General features: G+C 39.8%; 1 protein-coding gene across 1 annotated transcript in view; it reads right to left on the reverse strand.

The window, feature by feature from the left end:
- The window catches only part of FAM222B (family with sequence similarity 222 member B), a 68,891-nt gene that overhangs the window by 14,857 nt on the left and 29,324 nt on the right, over positions 1-24,710 (reverse strand). The window lies entirely within an intron of this gene.

The following is a 24,710-nucleotide window of genomic DNA, read 5'->3' on the forward strand; positions in this document are numbered from 1 at the left end:
TGATGGAGATAACAAAAAAAGGGGGGGGGGACTGCTCACAAAGACCTCACAATCTAATGGGAAAAAATATACAAACAATTATGTACAAATAATACATATTATACAGGATATAAAGGGGGAGAGGGACATTGGTTGGTGTCTCAGACAGAAAGTATTAAGAAGGCCTAGGAAACACTTCTTGCAAAAGATGAGACTTGAAGAATCCAATCTCACTAAATTATGGAAAATGTGGAGGATATAAAAGGGTCAGGTTATGAAAGATTCTAAAACTCAGAGGATTTTTATATTCAATCTTGGAGTTATAAAGTTGACCACTGAAGGTTACTGAATGGGATAGGATGATCAGATCTGTCTTTTATAGGAAGATCAACTTCACAACTAAATGAAAGATGGTTTGGAATGGAGACCAAGAGCATGCTATATATAGCATCAGTCCAGGTATGAGATGCTGACAGTCGGTGGTGCTAGGGTAATGGCAGTGAGGGGTGGGGGGTGGAGGGTGAAGATATACTAGAGATGTTATTTAAAGCCGAAACAAGAGCACTTGATAACTAATTGGATTCTGAGTGAGAGAGTGAGGAAAGGGCTGAAGATGAAATCTAAGTTGCAGGCCTGGGTGAATGGCAGCATGGTAGTAACCTTGATCATAATAGGGAAGAAGGAAGTTAGGCAGAGGAAAGGTTCTAGGGAAATAAAAACTAATTCAGTTTTGAATAAATTTAATATGTCTACAGGACATTCTTTTGGCCAATCCAAATAATGAACATTTGGAAATATGAGGTCTATATTTGGTCCTAGAAACAACAGAAAGCCAATGAAATTTATAACAGGGAAGTGCCATGAAAGTGACCTGAAGTAAGGTAGTGACTGTGTGAGTAATGAGAAGGTATCAAATATGAGAGATGTTGCAGAGACAGAATCAGCAACTAATTAGACATGTGGGGTGAAGTCAAGGATATCACTGAGGTTGCAAACTTGGAGAACTAGAAGGCTGGTAGTAACCTACAGAAATAGTCAATTTTAAAAATGAAGTGGGGATGAGGAAAAGAAGAATTCTATTAGGACTTGCCAAGTTAGATTTCTACAAGATCAGTTTTAATTATCTAAAGGGCAATTGATGATGCAGTACTGGCACTCAGGAAAGATATTGGGCCTAAATACACAGATTTTGGGAATGTGTATCTAGAGATAAGTAACATCATAGAAGTTGAGGTCACCAAATGACAGAATGTAGAGACAAAAAGGGCCCAAGACAAAATCTGGAGTACGTTCAGAGTTAAGGTGTACCTGCCATATGCCTGTATAGGACTGATAATAAACCAGTACTGACTGAGAAGCAATAAGACAAATAAGAGGAAAATCAGGAGACAAAAATCCAGAGAAAAGAGTGTGTGAAGGACAAGAAAGAGGTCAATATTGTCAAATGTCACAAGGAGGTCAAGAAAGATGAAGATTGAGAAAAAGGCCATTAGATTTGGCAGTAAGAGATTGTTAGTGACTTTGGTGAAAGCAGTTTCAGGTCAGTGATAAAGATGTAAGCCAACCTGCAAAGGGTTGTGGAATAAACAAGCAGGAGAAAACCAGCGTACTTGGCATTTCCCATTTGTTTGGCTGTAAAAAGGGAGAGATAAAGGACAACAGCTTGAAGACAGCAAGGTTTAGTTAAGATTTAGGGATGTAAGAATGTTTGAAGGCAATGGGGAAGGAATCATCAAGTAGGGAGAAAATGAAGAACAGAGGGACAAAGAATCACTGAGAAACTATCTGGAGAAGACAGAAGAGAAACAGAATCAAGAACACAAATGACTAGCTTCCATAGGTAAGAAAAGTGTGAGAAGATTTGATAGTAAGAAAAGGAAGCTCCCCATAACTGTATTCTATTTTGGTATTTCAGTAAAGTTTGAGGCAAGTTGTGGGTTGCAGAGGAAGTATGAGAGATCTCAGTAGAGATGTTTTTGATTTCAAGAGGGAAAGGACAGAGGATAAGATATCATATACTCTTAACAGAGAGACTTCCTAAAAATTGCAGAAAATAATTTTTTAAAATGTAGGTGCCATGGCAGACCCTGAACTCCAAGAGTCTTCACCAACTTTTCTGAATATTGTCCTTTAGGATTCAAGAACATCATAATTCTTTTTATCACTGCTAGCTATTGCCCTGAGTCCTTTTTATGGACATTCAGAGTAGGTATCCAAATGCCCCTAAGCTCTTTGGTATTTTGGCTAAGAAATATCTGGTTTCATTGTAGGTCACAGTTAGATACTGCTGAACAGCAGAAACAGGGGTGGAAATTTTTCTGTGATAAGGTCAAGCTGGCTTTATTTAGCTCTGATGTGAGTGCAGAATGGTATTTTTTGAAGTAGGGAGAGGTGAGGATGGCTAGAACTATGATCCTGATACCTATGAATGAGCAGGAAGAAAACAAACAGCTTCTCCTCACCTCCACTCCAAAGAGGAAGGCTGTGAGGGCTTTCTAGCACTATAAAGCATTCCTCTGGAGGCCTGCAAGATGAGAACAGAGCTTTCATGAAAAATCCCAAATCACCCACACATTTTGATTACCATCTGGCTTTCCCTTGAACTTGAATTTCAATATGATTTTGTAGCTGATACTCTTCCAAATGCACAATTGGACCTGAAAATCAACATTCCCACTACCTGAAAGGGACTTGAAATCCAGCTCCTGACTTCTAAGGGGAGCCATGTGCTAACCACCCCATATTCAGGAAGTGAGGGTAACAGAAACAGTGAGAAAAAGCCAAAGCCATCCTTGGCAGGCCTCTTGCTCTAGGCCCTTAGGCTGACCAGCTAGATGGCTCACTGCCTACCCCAGTGGAGATTCATTCCTCTTCTAGGCCATTTCAGCTCAGAGGATCATGGATTCAAAGTGGGAAGGGACCATCAAGCCCAGTCCCTTCATGTTACAGATGAAGAAACTGAGGCCAGCAGAAGCTAAGGGACTTGTCTGAGATCATACCAGCATTTGAATCCAGTGCTTTCTGTTTTCCAATTCTCTGCACCTTCCTCTGCCTCATGAGTTCTTTGTACTAATGTGAATGGGGAAATTTTGAAGACGATTTATCTTTTCTCATTCCCTCCCCCATATATACAAAAACAGGACCAGCATTCACTTCTGAATTAAAGCTGTGCTTCCAAGGATGAATTGTTGTTTATGGATTTTAATTAAAAAATGAAATTGGGGGCAGTGACGTTTTGAGACCCCAGGTAAAGAGGTAAAATGTTATGTACCCTCTGTTATTTATGACTCCAATTTCTAAAAGCATTCAACAGTGAAAATCCTGAGGGCATATGCATCACAAGAGAATGTGATTAAAACTAATTGTGAGACTGCATTAATTAAAAGACTCATTACCATCATCCTTGTTCCCCCTCTTCCATGAGCTTCCCAGCAATTCTTTTGATGATCCCCCTCCAGCTTTCCAAAAGAATTTGTAATTTTTTTCCCCCCTGAAGCTAACTTGGGTTTCAGGAGGGGCCCAGATAGGAGTCTATGAAAATGACAATTAGTTTAAAAAGGAACTAAAACATCCTGTTTGACACAGGAATCTTATTCCTGGCCATGTAATATAGTGAAGTTCAATACAGAAAACAAGCATTATACTCCAAAAAATATTCATAGCAGCCATTTTTATTGGTGGGAGTAAAGGACTGGAAATAAGTAGATGCCCACTGACTAGAGAATGACTAAACAACCTGTGGCACATGGAATATCACTGTGCCCAAAGAAATAAAATATGAAGAGTTCTAAGAAATACTAAGTAGGAAGACCAGGAAAAAAAAGATAATGATTGCAACACCATAGATAAAATATACTTCCCTCCTTTCTTTGGAGAAGTAGGTAGAGGAAGGTAGAAATAAATTCATGCAAAAAGAAAAAAAAAAAGCCATAAATTTAACAAGAAATTGCTGGCTCATGGTGATGGGGTAAGGTCACAGCTTTGGAAAGAAAAAGCCTACAGAGTGATTGAAGACACGATATTCAGTGGCCAGATTCTTCCTTTTTTACAGTAATGTCTCTAATGGGAAATCTGCACATGCACTAATAGACTAGAATACAAACAAATATGAATTCCACATCAAGGTGAAGGTCATCCCAATTCACTCACTCCAAATTCCTTTAGATATTCCTCAGAAGTACTCTGGCCTCATTTTTAACTCAGTGATGTAGCTCTCTAAATTCAAAGAGAGGCAAAAGAGGAGCATCAACTAGATGCTGAGACAACCCATCCTCCCTGCCCCCTATAAGACATATTGTTTAGGATGTTCTTCTAAGGATCCAACTACAATATATTTACAATCTGTACTTTCCTTAACAGGAAGTACAGTCCCCTGAACTGCCTTCAGTTGCCCTATAGCGCAACTATAAGCATACATTTGGAGCTTATAAAAATGTTTTCTATCATTCAGTGTCTTACTGCTAGTTATGGAAAGGAAATCCATTATGGTTTTCTAGACCTCCATTTTGAAACCTAAAAATGAGATGGTTAGGCTAAATGATCTCTAAAGCCCTTTCTAGCTCTAAATCTCATGATTTTATGACCTACATTGTAAGCTACTTAATGACATGGCCTAATGTCACCCAAGTCTTATAGTATCGTCCTATCTCTCCCAAGCCGGCACTTAGAATAACGAGTTATATCCAATAGAGAAAATGACAATTATCAGAAACCCATCTTCCATTTTTGCCACTGTTCCCATCCCTGAAAGATATAAACACCTAAGGCAGAGTACTGAAAACTGATCTGAACAACTAGCCAATAAGATATTGGGCCCAGGGGTAAGCACAGGCCAGGAATAAAGGAAACGTTTTTTGCATTACATTATCAGCTTCACTTAGCTTCTCTTTTTAATCCATGCTAAAAGGAAGTCACTTATGTTTCTGAAAATGCAAAAATGCATGTTTTGTGGGTTTCAGCACCTACACCAGAAGCTCTAATGTTTCATTATCTTCTGTAATGAGCTTGCCTGCCCAAAGCCTTTCAGGAAGGGCACCAGGACTGGAGGCTGGCTTACTGATGAATGGCTTTAGGAAAACCAACTGACCACAGAATGAAAAAGACTTATTTATGAATTCAAGTCAAGCTATTCGATTCCAGAAGAACTCTGTTCCTAGGATGCCCGGCATTGTGCCCAGCAAGACACAATGGAAGTAAACAACAACAAAAAGAGTAGAAAGAATTTCACTTCCTCCAGATTAGGTACAAATGTTGAATTTTTTATCACCTTTGTTAATTTCTTTGAACACTTGTGCTGACTCAGAATATTTCAAACTGCTTATTCAGGTGAAACAGAATACAACAAATAAGGGGCAAATTATCCAGGCCTTTATCTTCAAAGCCTGGACCCAACATTTAGGAATTCCTGGCAAAAGCATTTGCCTCAAAAGGAGAAGAGGAAACTAGAGTAAAACTCATCCCTGAGAAAGATTTCAAAGTGGGAGCCTTTTGAGGGAGAGGAAGCCTGTAAGTGATCAAAGGCTGGACCCCAAATAAGCCTGTTTCCACTGCCTGCCTCAAAGATGGCTCTGCTCTGCAGAGATTAGCCTAAATGCCACTGCCTGACAGCTGTGCTGAACTAAAGTCCAATCTAATCAAGCAAGTCTTCATGGTAAAAAAGCAAGGTAGAGATGGCGTCACAAAAGGGGAAACAGAATGATTCAAAAGCCACAACACATTTGGCTACAAAGCTGTTTTGTGGAGACCATTTATCCCCTTCTTACTTCACCTCTCCTGAGCCTGTTAAGTGTCAGATGAGGGACAAAAGAAGCTCTTCAAGGTGCCTTCCAGATGCTCTTACCTGTTGGCCAATGTTCTTCACAGCTTACATACCCCTTGTGAAAGAGAAGCCAGAGACTTACATACCTACAGGGTATAAGGCTGGGGGTGATACAGTTCAGGTACCAGTCTTCACCCTGACACTGCCAACCCAAAGAAAATCATAACCCTTTGACCTTTAGTTTCCTCAACTCTAAAATAAAGACACCAGACTAGATAAACACTAGGGAAAATTCCCCTTACAGCTCTGAATTTATGATGTCTAGAATGAATGGAGATACATAAAGGGAGGAAATAACGAATAAGCTCACAGACAGCTCTATTTATTTCTTTTTTAAAAAAAGCTCCAACTCTCAGTTTTACTTGTACTGTTTACTTAGAGTAAATTTTAAAAATCTACTTATAAAAAACAGTTTTTAAATTTTAGACAAAATAGGAGATGGTCATAGGAAGTCATTCTAAGACATAAAATTTGCTATTTATAATTCCAAAAGGGAAATAACCTCTCTATATTAAGTGTCCTTTGTTTCACTGTCAAAACTCACTATCTTAATCTCTTGCCAGACTCTTTCATCCCCATTATTCAAAAGAGAAATGAATGCTTACTGACTGTTCCAAACAACTCAGTGAGGTCACAAGGGCAGAGCAGATCACCCCAATAACAGAGATGAGGAATCTCAGGCCCAAAGACAATAAATCACTTGGCCAAAGTCTCATGGCTAGTAAATGGCCTAGCAAATCTAGGACCCAGAGCCCTACACTGATCCCTGCTCATTCCACTGTACCACAATGCTATTCCAAACATAGTAATAAAAACACTCAGTTCCAATAAAACTTCCACGAACAAAACTAGATAGTACCAGTGGTGGCCTAATTGATTTGGGGTACTTGTCTGTCCCAACTCCCCCAGGCAATCCCTTAATAGGGTTATCAGTCCAATGGGTAAACTGACAGCTCTAACCATATTAAGGAGCCATTTATGAATACAGGTAGCAGGATTTAAGTTTAAAGAAAGAATAAGCTTTAAATGTTAGCACATGATTGGATTGCGGTGTCATGGGAAAGTGGCACTACTCCCTGAGAAGAAATTATGTCAGAAAATAAAACAAATAATTAGGGAACAGTTTATCCTTACCCTCAGCCAGAAAACTTTCCTAGCCCTTTCCTTGATGGCCAAGGAAAGCAGTGACCCCTTACTAACTGAATTAAAACCACCTCTCCATCCTGAGTAGGGCCAATTCCTGTGGAAGTTTTCTCCAGGAAGACTTGCATAATCAACCTTCCAGTAAAGGAAAACCACGAAAAAATCTGGAAAAGGGCTAACTGTTGGACAGTACCTGGTAGATACCTAGTTGAATGAAAGAAATGTAAAAGAATTGAAGATGGTAAACATGAGGGCCAGAAAGCCCTCTGGAAAGTCTTTTCTATAATAGTGTAAGATAATGAAAAGAATACTCATTTTGGAGGCAGAAGACTTGGGTTTGAATGAGATGAGATGAGATCTTTCAAGACAATTGTGAAAATTGAGTAAGGATTCTTCTATTTCAGAGTTTGAGTAGGCCTGAAGGACTTTAAGCATTGAGCCAAGGGCATACCTAAATCCCCTTCCTGCTATCCTTCCATGACATCAGCGTCAGTCAAATATGGGCAACCATGTACTTATTGGTCAAGTTCAATTTCTTGGGTAGTTCCCTTGTTTAGAATATAAGATCCTCAGCCAATAAGGATGAGGGTCAGTGGTGGGAGGGGGGTATTTGTGTTAGGGATTAAAAGTGTTGACCCTGCCCACTACCATGCTTCCTCCCTTTGATTGTCTGCTCCATGGGTGGAACACCCTTCTTGCCAGAATGTATGATAAACTTTGCTTTGCTTCTAGAGATCTCTCCAGCTTTTTTTATTAAATGGTGACCCCTCACCATTTCTGAACTACACAGTTTTGGGGGATAGTCCGGATCACACTACTTGTGGTGAGTAGGTGAACCTTGGGGTGCTGGCGGGGTGGTGCCCTGCTCTGATTTAGGCAGCCCGCCAGCGTCCAGGGCTTCTCCTTACTCCCCAAGGTAAAGTGGGCCCAAGGTGGAGAAATTCAGAGCAAAGCAAAGGGAGAGACTCCGCAGTAAAAATTTTGACTGGTTCGGTGGAGGACAGGTATCAATCAAGCAATTTGCTACGCAGCGACCTAGAGGTAAGCCCCCTGTGAGACCCTGAGTCTTAAACTCTGGAGGGGTCTCTGGACAGAACCCTGTGAGGCCTGGAGTCTTAAAACTCTGGTCTCTGGACAGGATAGGCTTGGCTAGATCTTCTAGGGTGACTGAAGTCAATTGGCAACAATTGGCGTGTTTGGACGTTTTGGAATTTAGATTCCGTCCAAATTCAATGGGTGTGGCCCAGTCCCAGCCAGCCCTCCAGAAGAGAAATGAGAAAAATGATCAGAAAATACCGGTAGGTAGTCCCTTGGGAGATAAATTAAGTAATTGGAACGAACTGCCAAAATATATAAGGAAAAAGGAAAAGATGATAAGGTATTGTTGTTTTGTCCAGGGTACTATTGAAGATTGGGTATGCCAAAGACTGAATTTGTACCTGAAAGAGAAGGAAAGGATTTAATTCCATCAGCCCCTCCAAGGGCCCTCGAAATCGAGAGGAGAACTTATGTCTATTTTGAATTCTCTTTTCTCACAAGAGGAGAGGGGACTAATTAGAGGTGCAGCTATGAAGGAGTGGGACAGGAGAAACCCTTCAGCTGCAAGAGTAGTTTCAGCTGACCAGAAATACCTTTAACCGATCCCAATTGGGAGCATAATCACCCTATACATCAGGGAAGTATGGGGGATCAAGACAGTAAAGATGGCAGCTTCTTTCCTTTCCCTCCCACGGGTCCTGACTGCAGCAGGGCCACATGGGACCAAGAGAAAGAAACTGCTATTTGGTGAAATTCATTATTTTAAATATGATGGAGAAAGTGGTTTTATATTATTGGAAATTTAAAGTCGTGTTTGGGATTTTAAGTTAAAATATAGATTATTAAAACAAAATGCCAGTAGTTTACCTTAGGGGAGGTTGGGATTGTTATCTCCCTATTTAGATGGTGTGTTTTCTAGAGGTATTGGGTAATTTGTAACTGAGTTATGCCTTAAAAATTTGTCATCCTCTGTTGGGCAGGTATAAGTTTTATGAAATTTGGTTCAGTTATTTGTGAATCTTGAAGTTTTAAAGTTTTTTTTAAAAAAAAAATCTTTTTTTTTCTTTGACAAAGACAAGGGACAAGAAACATTGATTTGCAAAGCAGTTAATAGTTTAAATGGAGCATCTAATATTGGTTTGGGAATGTTAACATATGTCGAGAAGGTTTAAGCAAATAAGCTTTGGAAGGAGAGAGATGGGACAGGAAGAGATGGCAGAGAGAGAAAAAGGGAGGTAAATAGCTCTCCAGAAATTGGGGGGTGGGGTGGAGAATGGTAATTCCCTAATGAATCTGCCATTTGCCATGGGAAAAGGATTAGCTATGAAAAGTTAGGGTCAGGAAGCATGGTGGAGTGGGGGAAGGGTGGCCACATGGAGAGGGACCTTGTCAGGTGATCTAATCCCCCTTCCCCTTTAAGTATGGTGGCTTTTTTTTTTTTTTTTTTTTTTTAAACAACTGCAACACCTTGCTGGCTTGGATATCAATTGCTTCTACTGTTTAAAGGAACATTTATATGGTGTTAATAACTGAATGTTTTATTTTTATTTTTCAAGTCTATAGCTGCTCTAAGAAGTTTGTTGGAACTGTAAGTTACCTGAAAACTATTTATTTCTACTAACATCCCATCTGTCTAAAGCAAATTATTTAATGTTTATTTATGTGCATGATAGTCTCCTTGTTTAAGGAAGATGATAAAAGAAATCTAGAGCAGGATTTGATAGGACTATTTCCAAAAATTTAATTCTTTTTTTTAGAACGAAGAGAGAATTAATGTTAAATCTGAAAGATCTAAAAGTTTCTTTTATGTGGAAACAGGATAGACAACATGCGATTTAGAATTTTTTCTTTGTATTTGAGTATTTGAAAGGCAAAATGATCTGTGTAATGTTAAACTTAGAACTATCTACTTAGATAAGAAAGATAAGCTGTATACGCCAGGAACCCTTTACTGTGATTCTTGGGGACTGCCGCTAATATTTACTGGGAGTTTTGAATTCAGGTATGACTGCATAAGTCATAAGGTGGAATGGTTAAAACTTAAGGACAGTTACCTGAAGTAAAACTGCCTTAAACAAATATTTTAATTTGCGGCCAGACTTTGGTTGCTGCTATTAATCTTTTAACCTTTTTACTTCCTGGGGCTAGAGTTTATCTAAAGGCTTACTTGGGGGGCTACTCCCACTTTGCCTTTTGTGCTTTGAGAGAAAGCTGGGAATCTCATCCCGCCTTTTACACTGTATGTTGTTGGAAGGCAGGACTATCTCTGGAACCTCAATCCTAGGCTGACTTATCAAAGATCTATATGGTCTTCAGATGTGTTTTTCATGTTTTGCATGATCATGGGGGGGAGAGGGGGAGGGAGATATGGAAAGAGAACTTTTGACACCCAAACAATTCCCCATTAAATACGCGGAGAAAATGAAATGAAGGGGAATTCACTCCAGGTGAAGGGAAGGAGGCTTATAGGATCAGCTGCCCATGATGCATTGCTGATCCTTTGCTCCTGACCAGTGGCTTTCCTTTCTAAAGTATCAGATCCGGTAGCCAAAGGATGGCTGACGTGTACAAGCAGTAGCTGCTGCCACTCTTGGTAGAAGAGAGTAGGAAGCTCACCTTTGGAGGCAATGTTATAATAAGTGTCCCCCAGAATGTTGATAATCTTAATCCTGCCTCCTTTTTGTCCCCTGGAACAGAAGAGGAATATTGTTGTTTAGAGTTAATTGATTTTCAAAGGAAAGTAAGAGGATTTACAAGAATCCTCAATGCCTGGGGGAGTAAATTGGTTTATAGATGGATCTTCTAGAGTGGTAGATGGGAAATTCTTTTGAGGCAAGGGGAAATAGATTAGAAGGCCAAGGGAGCTGGAGACCAGGAGATTTCTCATATAATGGCCTCGATACTTGTACTTCCCCCTAGTCTACCCTCTCCCAGTTTTACCCAGAAGGAAAAGAGAAGGCCTCGACTCTGGGAGCAGTTGGGAACTTGGAAAGATGATGGCTCTTGACTGATGGCAGAGAGGTACTGACCAAAGCAAGTATGAGGCAGGTCCTTCAGCAACTGCACCAGGGCAGTCACTGGGATGTCCAAAACCTAAGTGTGATGTTGTGCTGACAAGGTATGTTTCCCCTGGCCTGTATACTATGGCCTGACAACTGGTGGACGGCTGTCTCGTCTGTTGAAGGACTAACACGGCTGCTCAACGCCAGATCCCAAAAGGGGAACAAACTCTGGGAATCGGACCATTCTGAAGCATCCAGGTGGACTTCACCAAGCTACCACTGGTGGGTCGTCTCAAATACTTGTTGGTCATAGTGTACCATCTGACCTCATGGGTGGAGGCATCCCCCTCGGCCTGAGCAACTGCCCCGACAGTAAGTAAGATCTTATTAGAACAGATTATTCCTAGATATGGAATAGTGGAGAGGGTAGACTCGGATCAGGGAACACATTTTTCTGCCCAAGTATTGCAGAATCTGACTGGGGCCTTAGAAATCACTTGGGATCTCCACACCCTTTGGCATCCTCCCTTTTCTGGAAAAGTAGAAAGAATGAATCAAGAAATAAAACAGCAACTGACTAAATTATCTTTAGAGACCCCACTACCTTGGACAGTCTGTGATCAGAATCAGAACCAAATCATATAGAGATATAGGGCTTTCACCTTATGAATTATTGTCCGGTCATCCTCTCCAGGCTTGTCCTATGGAAAACTGGAACCCTATCTTAAGAGACAAAGGATCTATTTCTTAAGAGATATGTTAAATCATTGCTAAGACATTTATAAGAACTTCAACAAAAGGAATTAATAGCTCAGACTCCTCCTCTAGGTTTCCCTGTTCATAGAATTCAGGTTGGAGATTGGGTGGAACACAAATTCTAAATCCAGTGCATTATAACTGTATGACTTTTCCTTTCTTACATTAATTACTTTGGGAAACCCTCATGGGGCTTTTCCCCGAGCTTTGAGTTTGCCTATTTCCTCATGATAGCCATAGAAACCAGACCTTACCTTCCAGAGATGAGAACCAGTTCCTCCTTCTCATGCAGAACATAGGGAGAACTTTTAACTTAGCAAATTGTTGGATCTGTGGTGGATCCCAACAATTGAGCCAATGGCCATGGGTACCTATCCCCTTAAGCCCAGCCTGGATCAATTGGTAACTGATCCCAAATTCATAATGGGACTGATTTCTGGAACTTAGAAGAGAAACATCAGTGGCCACTGACAGAAGATATTAAAGGGAAAAACTGCTTAAATCAGACAGGATAAAGTTTGAAGCTGGGAAATAGTGTATGTGAGCGGACTTAACTCTGGACAAGGTAAAACACTTTTTCTTTCCTTATCTTGCAGTGGACACTGCAGTTGTCAAGTGGACCACTTTCAGTCGTCGTTTGGAGCTCTAAGCTCTGGCACAATTCCTTAGGAATTGGTACGGATTGACAAAAGGCTTTCTTTTGGCTGCTCTGTCTCTGATAGGAGGGAGGCTGCAAGGATTTGGAAAACAAAGTTTTTACCTGTCTAGACATCAATGGGGTTGGTACAATGTCACCCCAAGGACACCTGGGAAACATGGGACTCAGGTTCCTAACAGGTCAATGGCCAGTTGCCAATTGTAGTTGGAGGAAGGAGCAGGGTTTATGGAAATGTCAGTATGTCACCTTTGTAGGGGAAGGTACCTTAGGGTTGAGAGACCAGCAATATTACCCTTTTACAAGGAATAGTTGACATATTTTCCAGGGAACAACCTGCTCTAAAGGGACGTTATTGGATCTGTGGCTTAACTTCTTGTACTCGCCTACCTTTTAATTGGACAGGGATTTGCTATATTGGACTAATAAGACCAAAATTTTTCTTTCTTCCTGAATAGGCAAACCAATATTTAGGGATTCAGTTGTAAGATGATTTGGGAAGAGGGAAATGGGATTTAGATGCCTCCATTACTCAGACTAGAGATGCAAATGATTGGGGTGATGTCTGGCCTCCAGAAAGAATAGTTAAAGAGTATGGGCCAGCCATCTGGCTCAAGATGGAAGTTGGGGATATAGAACCCCAATATATATGTTGAACAGGATACTTAGGCTTCAAGCAGCTGTAGAGATTATCACCAATCAGATGGTTGAGGCACTAGATCTTTTGGCTGACCAAGCTATTCAAACCAGAGAAGTTGTTTTACAACATAGACTTGTGCTGGATTATTTGTTGGCTTAGTAAGGGGGAGTTTGTGCGAAACTAAATTTGTATATTTGTTGTATAAAGATGGATGACAATGGAAATCTAGTAAAAGAAGTCACTAAGAACATTGGGAAACTTGCTCATGTTTCTGTACAGACCTGGACCTCACCATTCAATACTTCCTGGTGGTCCTGGTTTGGGGGAAGCTGATGGAAGCAACTCCTTTGATTTGGCCTTCTAGCTCTCAGTAGTGTTATATTACTCTCTATCTGCATACCTTGTATGATCCGATTGATGGGATGGGTCCAAGGGGCCCAACAGGAGCCAGAAGGGGATGAGGAATTTGATAGGGAATGTGAAGTTATATTACAAGAATTTGAAGAGATCTCAGTGTACAAATAAGAGGGGGAACTGAATGAGATGAGGTGAGATCTTTCAAGACAGTTGTGAAAATTGAGTAAGGCTTCATCTATTTCAGAGTTTTGAGTAGGCCTGAAAGACTTTAAGCATTGAGTCAAGGGCATACCTAAGTCCCCTTCCTGCTATCCTCCCATGATATCTGCATCAGTCAAATATGGGCAACTATGTACTTATTGGTCAAGTTCAATTTCTTGGGTAGTTCCCGATTTTAGAATGTAACATCTTCAGCCAATAAGGATGAGGGTCAGTGGTGGGAGGGGTTATTTGTGTTAGGGATTAAAAGTGTTGACCCTGCACCCTATGGTGTTTCCTCCCCTTAGATTGTCTGCTCGATGTGTGGGACGCCCTTCTCATGAGAATGTACAATAAACTTTGCTTTGCTTCTAGAGATCTCTCCAGCTTTTTTTATTAAATGGTGACCCCTCACTATTTCTGAACCACAGTTTATCCTTATCCTCAGCCAGAAAACTTTCCTAGCCCTTTCCTTGATGACCAAGGAAAGCAGTGACTGACTAACTGAATTAAAACCACCTCTTCAACCTGAGTAGGGCCAATTCCTGTGGAAGTTTTCTCCAGGAAGACTTGCATAATCAACCTTCCAGTAAAGGAGAACCATGAAAGGGCTAACTGTTGGCAATATAAAAGAATCCAAGATGGTGAACATGAGTGCCAGAAAGCTCTCTGGAAAGGCTTTTCAATACTAGTGTAAGATAATGAAAAGAATACTTGTTTTGGAGGCAGACGACTTGGGTTCAAATGATAACTCTGTTTAAGGCCCAGTGAATTTAGCCCAATCTGCTTACCTCCCTATGTTTCCATTTCCTCTTCTATAAAATGAGTCTAGACTAAAAGTCCCCTTTCAGTTCCTAACTTGAAAATTCAAGTAAATAATCAAAATAATGCCTACATGACTATTAAAAAAAAAGGGAAACCTGTGAACAACTAGATCTTTTAAAAATACACAGAAAAGGGTATCAAGGAGGCAAAATGGACATTCTGTACATAGAAATGAATTTTTTAAATACACAAATAGTATATGTTGTATTGATTTTATTGGAGCAGCAGAGGAAAAAGAATACTGGTAGGACCATGTGTTGCTTCCCTGAGATCTAAGGAAGAAGGAAACCATCTGAGTCACCTATAAACCTTTAGGTGGGGAAAAATCCAGGTTTTGGTAGTGGAGGTAAACAACACTAATCCTAATGCTTCTGAATCTGTGGATATAGTTAGAGGAACCTTTTTAGAGTGAGGTGGTCTCTATATAGCTGGAAGAAGCCCCTTGGCCACTGAAACATCAGATACAGAACTGGATTGCATCTCAAATGCAGTCTAAGCTGCCTTAGAGAAACACAAAAGGATCAGTTCTCCCTGCCCAGTTTCGGTAGTAGATAAATCTTCAGCTGGCCTCCAGGAAATTCAACAAGTAATGTGCCAAGTGTCTGGTGTTTAGTGTTAAAGTCTTCTGAAGAGAGACTGCTGACCTTTCAGGAGGCCAGTAGGCTACCCTGTGAGTCAGTTAAGAGGAAGAGTTACCCAGTGATGAGATGAAGCAAAGAGAAACAGCTTTCTAGAAGAAGAAAGAAGCCACAAAGTCCAACTAGGGAATTCTCTTCCCACTTAGGATACTGGACAGCAAACACAATAGAGAACAGATTAGCATAGTATGCTTCAAAAAATTGAAGAAGTCCCCATTTATTCTCCCTCCACCCCCTGCCAAAAAAAGACCAAGTCAAAGTATTTTAAAATGAGCTACCACCCTGGAGTCCTTAAAATTTCACAATGGCTAAAATCTGGACAGTCTCTGAAAAATCCCCAAACTATTCAGTATTGTTACTTATTATAAAAATTGAGACTTACTAAAACAATATCAAGTACTTGAGTCCACAAAATATAAACTCCTGCTAGAGAAAATGACAGCTCAAAGCAAGTCAGGCACTGAGGCAGAGGAAAGGGCTCAAACCCCCTTCAAAAATGCTTCAATGCATTTCACAATTCCACACCTAGAGTGCATGCCCCAAGCTGGATCCACACCTTCTTTCCAGGCACATTTCATATCATATCCCTCATACACTTTACAGTCCTGTCTAGCCAAACTGATATTTTTGCTGTTTCCCAAGTAACTCATTCCAGCTCCCATTATAGTGTCTTTGCAACATGAACTTGGAACACTCACTCTCCTAAAATACTGTAAATGCCTTCAAGGCTCAGCTCAAGCCCTACCTGCCATAAGAAGGCTTTTCTGATAACCTTAAGCATTTATTAAACACTTACCAAGCTTGAGATTCTCTGCTCAAATTTTTTTTCACATGACTGTATGTGTACATGCTGTTTCCTTCTAGTGTAATGTAAACCCAATTTGAGAGCAAGATCTGTTTCCATTAACAGAGTGCCTTGTGAAAGAGCAGGCTTGCTAGACTGGATTCTACTTGGGTTATCCTGGTTTTTCCCAGTACCCCCTCAACTAATCTCTATTCTCTAATCTCTGCTCTCAGTGTTGGCCTACCAATTAAGTAACAACATAATTGCATAATCAGTTTCTCTGAAGATTTAGATCAGACAATTTAAGGAAGAAATAATTCAGTTTGGGAAGTACAGAATCCGAGGAACAGGAAATATGAGACAATATTTTGCTGGTCATTCTCATGTTTTCTTCTTGCAGACGATCCTCTACAATTTGAAAAGCTTCAGTGAGATTCCTGCTAATATGAAACTGACTTTATCTTTCTACACAATCAACTCCATTCCTTTTAAAAATTCACCTAAGGAAAAAAAGGTTTCCTTTTTAATCAATTACTCTTCATTTCCCCTCTCCAACTCTGCCCTCCCTCAGATGTCTCCACTAAAAAGCATTCACACAAATTCCTCTCCAGGAATGAAGGATGTGATCATTTGGATTTTCCCTTTGGGAAGGAGCCCTTGACCAATACACTAGGGCTGAAGGTGACATGAGTTGGGAGGGGGGAATCTAGAGCCAGTTCTTCATTCCATACTTGCATTCTCCCAATGCTGCTGCCTCTATCTCCATTTCAAGTTTTTGCTCTTTAACAAGTCAACAAATGCTAACACACCTTTTTGGTGGTTACCATTCATAATTCTAGCCAGATAACAACATTAATCAGACTGAAAAGGTATAACATATACAGCCCCCATCTCAGGGAACACTTTAGAGAACTATTAGCAGCTTGCTTCCTTATTATTGCAGGTCCTCAATCTAACAAGATCACTGGGTCCAAAAATATCACCTTCTCAAGGTGATGTTGTAACCAATGAGTTTAACAAGAAATTTGTACTTAACATCCTACCATGAATCAAACCAACAGTTTTCTTTTCTTTTTTCCTTTCATGAAAATTTAAAATCTAACTTGAAGATCAAAGCGCATCTTGACAATGAATGAAATCTTACCATAGTCACATTTGTGCTTTCAAAGATATTAGCCCCATCTGAGGCCATTCGTCTCATGATATGCCAAAGTAAGTTCAAGAATGATCTCAGAGCATAAAAGGCTCATCAAGGGAAGTGGTACATCTTCATTGTACAATAGATTTTAACATTGCATCTGACCTCTTGTTTAAATGAAGACTGGAAAAAAAATCTGTGATGGAAGGCGAGGGTGAAATGCGTCAACTTAGTTATTAAAATCCATCAAGTTCATAGTCAGCCTTGCTATAACTACTGCCAAAAAAACTGACTTGCAAGTAATTATCACTGCTATCTGCAATAAAAGTTAATTGGACATAATTGAACTAACGCCCTAATCAAAAGAAAGCTGCAACTGGCAGTGAGCCGGCTCTCCCTGCTCCTATACCAGGCAAATGAAACTGCTAACGATAATTTGTGGACAAACACGAAATTGCTCTCGTGGTCTCCCCTACTGCAAATCACTCAACTATCCCAGCTAATACCCAGCATGTTGGGCCAAGAGAAAGTCATTAAAAGAGTGCTCCCTTAGCTAAAGAGGCATTTTAACAATAACCAAGCCCATTAAGAGCTCAGGGTTCCTGAGAACTGTGAAATTTTGCTGGATCCCTTCATTGGGCAGCCCTGACCCAACTTCCAAGCTTTGAATTATAGTAGATTTATAATTCCCTCATCTCCCTCAATCCACCCACCCCTACAATAAAAAAGCAGTTTTGAGGGAAAAAAAAATCACATCATCCTGGGTTAGAAAGCCCTTTGTATTGATGAATTATCTTCTACGAGAATCATAGGTAATCCCTCTTTGGGCTAGACGACCTGCAATTCTGAACCTTTTTCTGTTTCAGTGGCAACCCATTCTTTGCGATCTTTGTTAGGAAGAAAAAAATTCCAGCTTTATCATGAATTACATATAAAAACCACCTTTTTCTCTGGAATTTATATTAGACTTCTGCTTTCCAACTGTAGTCCTTGAATAAGCAGGAATTCTTAACCTTTGTGCCATGGATCCTTTCCCAGAAAGTTTCTAAACATAAAAGACACAGGATTTTACAAAGGAAACCAATTCTACTGAAATACAGCTATCAAAGTGTCTCCCATCCAAGTTCAATGACCCTCTGAAATCCTGACCCCTCAGGAGCTCAAGGATGCAGATTAAGAATTCCTATGATATCAGAGGGTCTTAGACGGTCACACCATTTCAACATCTCAGAAACTGGTCCTCCTGCTTTACATAATGGAGAAAAGGATTCTTACTGTCTCCGTGTGCTTCAACAGTCAATGTGTATTAATCAGGAAAGACATTCAGACTTATTAAAATGACTTATGTTTGCTGAAGTGGCAGAAACTCAAACAAAACATCGCCTAAATGGAGTCAGTTTTGCTCATTTGCTTCCTTTTCATGAGTCTGAACACTGTTCTGACAAAAATGGTAGCCAGAATTAACCCTTCCTTCTGTACCTTCAGCCCGTGTCCTTCCTATTTGACCCAATGTTGAAGATGATAGGAAAGCATCCCTCTTCTTTATATGATGATGCCTATACTTGATTATTTTATTAAGTTGTCCCTTCACTGTTTTGTTTCCTAAGCTAATTAATCAGCATTTCTTTGGCTTTTCTCCATAAGGCTTATTTCCCTAGTTTTTTCTAGCAGTCAACCAGGGTCTTCAGGGCTGGATCAGATCTGCCTCCAACAAAATGGTTACATACATCTCACAGATCCCCCCCCGTCTACAAAATCTAAACCCAAGTTATCAAACTGTGCATACCCTTTGATCCAGCAGTGTTTCTCCTGGGCTATATCCCAAAGAGATACTAAAGAAGGGAAAGAGACCCACCTGTACAAAAATGTTTGTGGCAGATTTCTTTGTAGTGGCCAGAAACTGGAAACGGAGTGACTGCCCATCAGTGGGGGAATGGCTGAATAAGTTATGGGATATGAATGTGATGGAATATATTGTTCTGTAAGAAACGGTCAGCAGGATGATTTCAGAGAGGCTTGGAGAGACTTATGTGAACTGAGGGAAGTGAGCAGGACCAGGAGATTATTATGCATTTCAACAATACTATATGAGGATCAATTCTGATGGACGTGGCCCTCTTCAACAATGAGAGGATCCAAATCAGTTCTACTTGTTCAGTGATGAAGAGAACCACCTACACCCAGAAAGAGGACTATGGAAGCTGAGTGTGGACCACAACACAGCATTCTCACTCTCTCTGTTCTTATTTGCTTGCATTTTGTTTTCTTTTTCTTCCTCCTTTATCTGATTTTTCTTGTGCAGCAAAATAACTATATAAATATGTATATATATATATATATATATTTGATGTAACATGTATTGGGCTACCTGCTAGCTAGGGGAAGGGGTAGAAAGGAGGGGGAAATTTGGAACAAAAGGTTTTGCAAGGGTCAATGTTAGAAAAATTATCCATGCCTGTTTTTTGGGGTCTAAGGCAATTGGGGTTAAGTGAATTGCCCAGGGTCACACAACTAAGAAGTGAAATGTTAAGTGTCTGAGGCCAATTTGAACTCAGATCCTCCTAACTTCAGGGCTGGTGCTCTATTCACTGTGCCACCTAGTTGCCCCCATGCATCCGTTTTGTAAATAAAAAGCTTTAATTAAAAAAAAAAAAATCTAAACCCAAGTATCTTGTTCAAAAGCCTTTCTGGAAGTAATGAAAACGACAAGTTCTTCACCATTTCTAGCTCAACACACTGGAACAGTCTGGTAACTAGGTGACTTGAGAAAAGCTGCAGTGTAGCCATAATTTATGCCCCCTCTTCCCCACTTGCAAGGCAAGCTCAACCTCTTTGGTACTCACACCTTTAATGAAAAGCAATTTATCAATTTGTTTTGAAGAGTGTGAATTATGCCTCTTTAAAACAGAAAAACATATACCTCTTAAAGCTACACTGCAGTGAAGTAATGTGTCCTGTGCACACAAGAAAACAGAACCAAGGCTGCCATCAGATGCGGTTTTGCCTCACGCAAGACAGGGCCAGCTTTTCTCAAGTGTAAATGAGTGTGGAGGTTATGGAAGGAGAGAAACACGTTGGCTTTTTCCACTACTCAAGGTGAAAAGGCTTTTGAGGCCATTAGTTTCAGCCACCCAACACTGGCATACAGTCAGTTCTAAGATGACAGCAGCAAGCTCTCAGCTCTACAGAGATGAAAGAGTAATCTCCCTAAAAAGTTCCCCAAATAAAGATACGAATATATCTGTTTGGACACCTGTTCAGCTGCTTAAGACAAAGGTTTTTTAAATCTATCCCAAATGCTCACTGTTCTGACCTAATTTTGATGCAGACTAGAAATAGGCCAAGAAGCCCTTATCTCCAAGGGAGAGGTTCCTTTTGACAACTCTGAAAATGTTCTAATTACAGCATCATGTTTGGGGTGCACCATACTTCACAGGATGGGGGGGAAAGCATTTTATGTGAATTTATGATAATCCTTGGTGAGGTACAGGTTTGGATTATCTTCCAACTTGATCCCTCTGGTCAGTTTATGTTGTGGACGAAAAATGCTAAAAGAATCTCTTAAAATTAAAACAGTAACTAGAATCTTGTCAGCCACAAAATCCCTGTTTGGATACTATTACCTGTCATGTTTCCCTTTCACTGATACCCAAGAAGTTCTCTTCCATACATCAGCCTGAAATGGCATATCTTTGCAGCATGGCCTTTGATACAGGAGAGAGGACAGATCTATCCCTAAGCTCTAACCCTATGATCCTGTGACCTTAAGAGTACAGTGGCAAGGACATTGGCAGTCTGACAGAGGTAGAATATAGGAGAACAAATCTCTTGCTCTGGACGCTATACTTTATTTCAATATAACTTAAGACTAAACAATCTTTTCTGGCAGCCACAGCACACTATTGACTCATCTCGAGTTTTCAAATGACTAAAAATCCTACCTTCCTTCCTGTAATGCACTGCCAGTGCTCGAGGGCAATCTGATTTTAACCTTCTCCTAGTCTATGTCCATACAATCTCTGAACTGATCATGGAGTAACTTTAATTTAACCCTACCAGAAAGCTTCTTTACCTTCTACAACTTATTTCCCAAATAAGTGACCTAGTCTCCTTCAGAACCTCCAATGATAAGGAATACATTCAGTTCATTTCAACACCCCACACCAAAGCAGTACATTCCACTTCTGAACAGATTTAATTTTTCCTTATTATCTCCTTGCTGAGCTCCCATTTGTCTTCCTGTCTCAACCTCAAGATCTGCAGTCCCATTTACTAATGCTCACATGACCCATTTTCATGTCCCCATCTGGATGCCTTTCTAGGGGTCAAGTGCCTACTTTTCAATATTCCTGTTGCAATGTGGTACCCAGAACCAGATACAATATGTATACAAACATGTAGTCTTACTTGGGCTTATTACAGAGGTCTAAGATTACATGAGTTCTGGTTACCACATAATATGACTGTAAATATACCAAGAATGCAAGTCACTAATATTACAAAGATTTTAACATGAACCACTTCTTAATCATTCTATTGGCATCCTGTACTTGTGCAATTGATATTTCTAAAATCCAAATCTAAGACTTTCTATTTAACCATTTCACAATTCAGTTGTTCATTTCAGTTTGCCACTGCAACCTGTTTAAATCAGTGTAGACACTGATCACATCATCTAAAGCATTAGCCATTTCTCAGCTTCATAGCAACTGAAAATATGATATTTAAGCTATTTCTATCATCATCCAAATCACTGACAAAAAAAATAAAGAAGAGAATTAGAGCAAAGGCAGAAGCCTCCAGGGCGACATTCCTTTGGGTCTATATCAATCCATTAACTGTCACTCTTTGAGGCTTAATTGTTCAGCTAGTTCCAAACCCACTTAACAGACAGGATCTGATGACTGCCAATTATCCATAAAACTTAACAAGAACTCCGCTACATTTTTTTTCTACAAAAATACTGACTTTGCAAAATGCCATGTCGAAATTGAGATACATAAAGCCACAGCAGTCCTGTGATTGACTAGTCCAATAACACTAGCAAAAAAAAGAAATGTTTAGTCCAGCACAATTTTTTCCCCTCTGAATTGGTATTAGAATTTACTTCAGGTGCCAATTTCAGTAACAAAAAATAAAGGAAGACCAAAAAAATGTTTAAAGAAACTTGTACAGTGCCATTGCTAGGTCTATATCTCAAGGAAATCTTAAAGAAGGGAAAAGGACCCCCATGTGCAAAAATATTTGTAGCAGCTCTTTCTGTGACAGCAAAGAATTGGAAAATGAGTAGATGCCCATAAATTGGGGAATGGCTGGACAAATTGTGGTATATGAAGAAAATGGAATATTATTGTTCTATAAAAAATTATGAACAAGCTGATTTTAGAAAAGCTTAGAAAGACTTATATGAACTGATGCTGAGCTAAACAAGCAGAACCAGGAATACACTGTACACAATAAAAGCAAGAATGGGTTCTTCCCAGTGGTTCAGTGATTCAAAGCAATCCTAATAGACTTTGGACAGAAAATGCCAACTGTATCCAGAAAAAGAACTAAGGAGACTGAATATAAATCAACACATGCTATGATCACTTCTTTTGTCTGTTTTTTTCCTCTCTCCCATGGTTTTCCCAGAGCAAAAGGCCCTGATTTTTCTCTCCCAACATGATTCATAAAGTAATGCCTATTAGAAAATAAATTTATTAGAAAACAAACAAACAAACAAAAAAGAAACCTATGCCTCCCTCATTTTATAGATGAGGAACCCAAGTCCCAAAAATTAGGTGATTTGAGGTCTCAGAGGGGGTAAGGAGCAGAGGTGGGATGAATCGGTTTAAATTCCAATCTAATGACATGACTTGGTTTTGGCTCTCCTTACCCCATTTTCGAGCTAAAGACATTAAGACCCAAAGAAGTTATAGAAGGATAGGCTTAAAACCACAGTCAAGTTAACAGGTAACAGAGCTTTGCCTGGAAGCCAGGGCCTGACTCCAGATTCACTCCAAACTCAGAGAAACTGATCCTGCAACTCAGTAAACCACAAATTAAATGAATGTTATCTAGGTAGTGCTGTATTTTTATTGATGTTATTAAACATTTATAATAATTTTATTTTCAAAATATATATGTATATAGTTTTCAACATTCACCTTTGCAAAACCTCCCACCCTTCCCCCCATTTCCCTCTCCTAGACAGCAAGTAATCCAATATATGTTAATACATGTGCAATTCCACTATACATATTTCCACATTTATCTTGTAGCACAAGAAGAATCATTTCAAAAAAGAAAAAAAATGGAAAGAAAAAAAAGCAAGCAAACAAATGTTATTAAACATTTCCCAATTACATTTTAATCTGGTTCAGGACCCACAGTGGCTGGAGCTGGTCAAAAGTTCTGCCACTGCTTGTCTACTCCTCTCCCTAAAAATCCCTAGATCCCAGCCAAGGGTTGTCCTATTATTAATCTTCCCATTGCCCTTAATTTAGAGCTTGTAAAAACCAAACCAAACCAAACCAAGAAAACCCAATTCATTCTTATCTTCAATATTGCCACCAGACTCAGTTCATCTCCAAATTTGGCCTCCCCTAGCATTTCTTCTGTACCAAATCTTCTGTATCAATCATCAGTTGCACACCATCACAACCCATTTCTTTTTTATATGTCCTCTTTAAATCTCCTTTTGAGGACAAGCTGTCCCTCTCTGCAGCCTCTTTTCTTGTTGTAATCAACTGCTACTGAATCCTCAGAATTCCTTTTGCCAGCATCCTATCTCTTGGAAAGCAGTTGGCCTATTGGACTTTGTCTACGGGATCTTACATGCTCTCTCCTTTTTGAAAGTTACTCTCTGAGTTTAGGCTATACACAAAAATTATTCTCTACTTGCTTCCTCTTAATCTACTACAAACTCTTAAGATATTGGAGACTCACATTTCAAGTTCACTAACCAATTCCTCATTAGTAAGAATCAAATACAAAAATAACAACTCTCCTTAATCGTCTGAAAGATGAAATTATCAGCTCAGTTACCTTTTGAGCAGAGTGAGAAAACCAGCTACACAGATGTCCAGAGGCTTCAAATTTCCTATTACACTGATATTCTTCCCCTCCCCTTCAAGAGGGATGCTGTCAAGATAAGCATATAAGAGGCATCTGGTAACTTCAACTTTTAGAAGGGGAAGTGAGTTCTGAGGGAAGAGATACTTAATGATTTTCTTTTGTAACTTCAGTAATTCTTCCTCTTCAAATGATATAAAATCTGCTCTTCATTCAGATTAGCAGCTGATCCTTAAACCTATTTTGATGAAAGCAAAGAAGTAGCAGCTGGGCATGGAAACACCAAAGACCAGCTTCTTTATGGATGCTGTAACATCCAATTTAACTGACAAGAGAAATCCATATTGTTCTGTCACTAAATACCCCTTAGCAAGTACAACCCGCAGGGGGACCAGAGTGACGTGTTCAAAAGCAAATCTGCAAATGAAGAGAACACAATCATGCATATCAGGCTATCACTTCTAGATTTTCCCCAGCTCCATGACAGCAAGGGACTACACCTCTAGAGGCCTCAATTTCCTTATCTGTAAAATGACTAGACTAGAAGCTATGCTCCTCAGGATCTCTTTCAACTCCACTATTTTACAGATCCAGGAAATCACTTTGGAATTTTAAAGGACTGTTCATAATCAGCCTTTAAGTATATTTCAGGTTCACCTAACAGTTGTGATAATCTTCATATG

The sequence above is a fragment of the Sarcophilus harrisii genome, chromosome 4 (assembly GCF_902635505.1).
Source record: "Sarcophilus harrisii chromosome 4, mSarHar1.11, whole genome shotgun sequence".
In the NCBI taxonomy this organism is placed as follows: Eukaryota; Metazoa; Chordata; class Mammalia; order Dasyuromorphia; family Dasyuridae; genus Sarcophilus; species Sarcophilus harrisii.